The 5,149-nt window shown below is 38.3% G+C and overlaps 1 pseudogene; it reads right to left on the bottom strand.

The window, feature by feature from the left end:
• Positions 1-354: 354 nt before the first annotated feature.
• LOC118758283 (U1 small nuclear ribonucleoprotein C-like) lies at positions 355-4,925 on the bottom strand (annotated as a pseudogene).
• Positions 4,926-5,149: the final 224 nt, after the last annotated feature.

Below are 5,149 nucleotides of genomic sequence, written 5' to 3'. Positions count from 1 at the left end.
AGAGGGTGTTAAAAAGGAGTCACTTTGACGGAGGGCAAAGAATCTCACACCGAGGCTGAAAACAGAGTGAGTTGGAGAACAGCAACTGAATGGAATGATTTGCTTCTTTACTATATAGACACAGTACAGGGGGGAAGAAATGGAAGCAGTTTTAATGAAAGAGTTAGCAATTTTATTTTCACATATCATAGTACAAATGAAAAACTGCACATTTTAAAATCTGCCCCCCAAATCACTCTTTGGTAGGCAGGAGAAGCAAGTCTTTGTCATGCTGTTTAGAAAGCACCACAATGATCTCCTGGTGAAGCATAACAAGTGATAAAGAACTGCTATGAAGAAGCCTTGCTACTGTCCTTACCTGTCTGGCCAAGTCATTCCTGGACCGATGATCATGGGATGATCATCACTAGGCCTCATCACTAGGGCCCTGGCATCACTGAAATAATGGCCTCATTCCAGGAGCAGGGCCCACTGGTATTATCCCAGGAAGAAGAGGGCCCATCATTGGCATCAGGAGAGGACCTCCCATTTGAGGAGCTGGCATTATACCATGATGAGAAATGCCCAGCACATGAGGGTTAAGAGAAAGAGAAGAAGCAGAGATTGAAGTAAGAGGTATCTTTCCTTGTGGGAACAGGGCTATTGTTTAGTCATCCAGGCTCTGAGCCTCCTCCTCCACCAATTCCTAATAGCAATCTTCCACATTCTGTGTTTCCTGCCACAACCACGTGCCTTTCTCATGGATGGAGAATCATGGGTGAGGTGTGCATCACAGTCATCACAATAAAACTTGGGTTCATTTTCCTACAGACCATTGACCACTCTGTCCCCTGCTGCCCTGAAACATGGCACAGAAACAGCGTGAAAACAATACACACTGTCCCAAATACGACAAAGTAGGAGTTTGTTCAGGCTGATTCTGTAATTATTTGGATTCTTTCTTACTGTTTCATTAAAATATTTGAAACTCATTTTGTAATTTCTTTGCTTAGGCATGGAATAAACCATTTCTCCTAGGATTCTGATTTTTATAAGGAGGCAATTTGGATTAAATGAAGTCAAAAGAATGAGTTCCTGATCAGATAGAAATAGCAGCTTTGTGAAAGACACCAGAAGGTTCTCTTTCACTGAATTCAAGCACTGAAGGAAGGCGGTATGATCACTTAGTGAGAAGGTGATCATCTACAAGCTACAAAGAGAGACCTCAACAGAACTTCACCATGGTAACACTTTGATCTTAGAGGTACAGCCTCCACAACTGTGAGGAAATAAATATCTGTTGTTAAACTTCCCACCCTGCAATGTTTTGTTGTGGCAGCCCAAGCCCACTGACACAATTCCTGTGTTATCTTCACCTATATTTGTACCTATTAATGTCAATTAAAGGACTCAGTATTTTGGAGTCCAATTCAGCCTATACTTTAATCTTCCATCTTTCTGAATTTGCAGTCTTCTTCTCCAGTAGGAAGAAGCCTGGCTCCCATTGTCTGCCATGTGTGTAATTGTTTATTCACTGTGCCTGTATGTAATCAGCTCCCAACCACTTGGGCTGAGCACTCAGCATCGGTTCTTCTAAACACAACCGAGGGTTTTGTCTTGTCCCTGACCAAGTCAACACTGGCAAGTGAATCCTCAACCCCAGAGGGAGTAGTTTAAAACCTTAAATCTTATGCTTTAATACTCCCAACTTGGTGTGATGCATTTATTTTAGGAGTCATGATTCATGTTCAATAAAAACAGAACCTATCATTATAGTTATAATTGTAATGATTATGTTTACAAAATAAATTTGAGTAAATGATAATAGTGGGAAATACACTGGAAATATTTTTACTTTCTTGTAACATGTCTACATTTAATAATTTTAGCATTAATGTACTAGTTTTTAAGAAATCAAATGAATATTAAAGATGATAATTTAAAATCTACAAAAATATGACCATTTATGATCAGGAGAATGACAGAAAAAATTGCTCCTTCTAATTAACATTACAACAATGATAAACTGTGATAATAATTTCACAGTGAATAAGAGGCGTAATAGCCCAAGAGGGCTGCAGCAAGCCCTTTACGCTTAACACAATGACACATCTAATCTATTCTATGCACATGAGCGTACACACCCTTAAGATAGTACAGATATAAACTTCATGTGCTTGGATAAACAAAATTTATTCTAAAAGTCACTGTATTTATTTCTAAGATTTCCTATGATGTGTGTGTATTTCCTATGATGTGTGTGTGTGTATATATAGACACACATATACAAGCATATGTATATATACACATACACACATATAATATAAATCTAATATGTTAGCATTTAGCACTGTTATACAGCTTGCATTGTTATAAGATTAGTCTCCAACCTAAAATCCATTGCATATTCATTCTATAATTCAGCTTAGGATTTTGACTAAACTTTATTTTTAAATATTTACTTACATACAGAGCAACTCAATCAACTTTTATAAATACATATTATATATATACATAAAACACATTCATTTATGTATTTATGTAGCTGTCTATTTGAAAAGCAGACACACGTAGAGAAAAACAGCTGCTTTACCCCTCCCAAATGCTGTAAAAGCCAGGACTAGAACATGATGAAGCCAAGAACCTGGAACTGAATTCTCTCATGAGGATGACTAAAACTTAAGTACTTGGGCCATCACCCAAGGCCTCCCAGAGTGCACATTAGTACATTAGCAGGAAGCTGAATCACTTGTGGAGCTACCAGTTTAATTTAGGCACTGTGATACGGGATGCAGGCATTCCGAGAAGCATTCTAACTATTGAGCCAAAGGCCCTATTGCTACAAATATATATTTGAAAACCTCTCCTTATTTTAAAATTCAAAGTATTTGTATATATGCAAAAAATGTAATTTAATTAAAGTTAGAGTTTTGAAATAACTTGAGGGATCTCACTGCTCACTGTTCAGAGTTGGAAGCACTGATACCTCTAATAATTCAAATATGACCATTAAATGACCAGAGAGGGCAACTAACTTACCCAAGTTTGCAGTCATAGATGGCAATCCCAGAACTAGATAACACATCTCAACATCAATCCAGAACCCTTTCCTTTCTTTTGCTTCCTTGTTGAAAATCTTACTGTATTCTAACATGTATTATTTTCCACATTATTACTCTTTCCTATAAGGAGCTATTAAGTGCTCTGATCAAAAAGAATAAATCATCTACTTTTTTGAATAATATTAGCAACTATGTGTGGATTGCTATCAGTAGGATGATTCAGGACTAAGATTTTTGTGTACACTGCTCGATGAATTCTAATGAGACAAGTGCTATTATTACTTAACCACAATTGTGGGCTTGCTTCCCAGCAAGGCCTAATACACACACCAGAAGGAGTTGTCACACAAAGCAATGTATTGCCATATATAAACGAGATACATAAGTTCCAAAGCTATGTCTCCTTCAGTATGGGAAGTGAATATCTTTTATTTTAGAGAAAACAAAGGCATAAGAGCGGAAGTTCCTGTCAGCAGATGTAGGGATGGGCACAAGTGTTTGCAGCTGCAGTGCAAATTGATGCTGTAACAGAGGTTGCATGTTATGGTAAGACTTAAGCTACTCCTGCGATGGAGATCATAGCGTTAAAATGAAGCCAAAGATGACTTTCTGACCCATCTACACAGGACTTGTTCTTGTAGTAGCTTCTTGTCTAGTCCAGGATGCCTGGTGGAAGACTGCATCTGTCCCTGAAATGTGGCTAAGACCCTGAAACACAGTTTTGGAAAACACCAGGTGGTTTTAGAGTCTTGAAAAAGACCTAAGTCACAAAACAGATGTTTGAGCTGCTCAGGACACTGTTCAGTGACATCAGTCTCACTTTACAGATGTGGAATCTCAGCTTTATGAAGGTTAAGTAATGACTAAAATTTCACAGTTGCTAAGCTCTAACTTGGCCGTCTGCCAACCTGGTTCCGTCTACCAGTAAAGTGATCATTGAGGTAGCCGTTGGAATGACTTCCATACTCCTCAACTAAAGGATGAAGTCGAATGTTTTACTTTTTATCTTATTATTTTCTATGTTCTTAAGGTTTTTAGAACAATGTAATTGAAATCATGGGCATTTGTTTTCTGAAATCAACAAGGAACTTCAGAGCAATATACCATTTATCAAAGGAAACCCATGGAAGTCTGTTTTCATAGCAGTAGTAAATAAAATCGAATCAGAGAATGCTCACACTACAGCAGATGTCAAGCATCTATTTCATTGTTCATTTTCTCTTATTGATCCTATGGTCAAATGTGATGTTTCTAGCAGCAATAAGCACCATACTTCCCCAGTATGCTGCTGTTTACTGGAGAAGCCTTCAGGGACACAGTGTTCATCTTTCATAAAGTGTCACTTCTTATGTTTGGAAGGGGATCCAATCACAAACAAGGAGTCAGGAATGAGGGCTTGCAGACACCTCCGGACTGTTACTGTTGCAACCTTAACTGTCACAGAACTGTGGAGAAGGGTGAGAAAGCCATTGTTTGGCTTGAGCAGTTCCTCTTGAGAAAGCAATGGTACCTGTGCATCTGCAATGGAATGCATGAATTGAAACCCACGTCAGAGTTCATTTTGCTGTTCCTGGTGGGATCTGATAGTCTCTTGTCCTGGAAAGGGAGTTATGTGTGTGTGCTTCAGTTTTTCACATTTACTTCAGCTATGCAGCACACTATACTGATTTTCCTCCTATCAGTGCATTTAAAAATCACCCTAGGACCCCAACATTTTAATTTACTTGATCTGGAAAGCAGTTCAGCTCCCCAGTTAGTCACAGCCTGATGTGACTGTCAGACATAGACCCTTTTCCAGCCCCCAAGAAGCTGGCATGAACTACTTTCTGTATTTCAAAGACCCTAATTACAGTCACGTATGTTCCCCATGATCACCTTCCACATCGTTAATGCTATGTTTCTCTGCTCTTGGCTGAAAGTACACAGCTTCTTGGGATAACAGCTTATCATTTTCTGATTAGAAACTCTGACAAGCAATGTTTCAAAAAACAAATGGAAGTGAAAAATTAATTATGAGTTTATAGATACAGTTTTTAAGTACACAAAAATCTTTCAAAACCTGGTAGATTGTGGGAAAAAGTAAATAAGGGGATACCTTGAGGTGAGAA

The sequence above is a fragment of the Ochotona princeps genome, chromosome 1 (genome assembly GCF_030435755.1).
Source record: "Ochotona princeps isolate mOchPri1 chromosome 1, mOchPri1.hap1, whole genome shotgun sequence".
In the NCBI taxonomy this organism is placed as follows: Eukaryota; Metazoa; Chordata; class Mammalia; order Lagomorpha; family Ochotonidae; genus Ochotona; species Ochotona princeps.
Note: the sequence above shows the minus strand (reverse complement) of the source record. Positions and strands in the feature narration are given on the sequence as shown.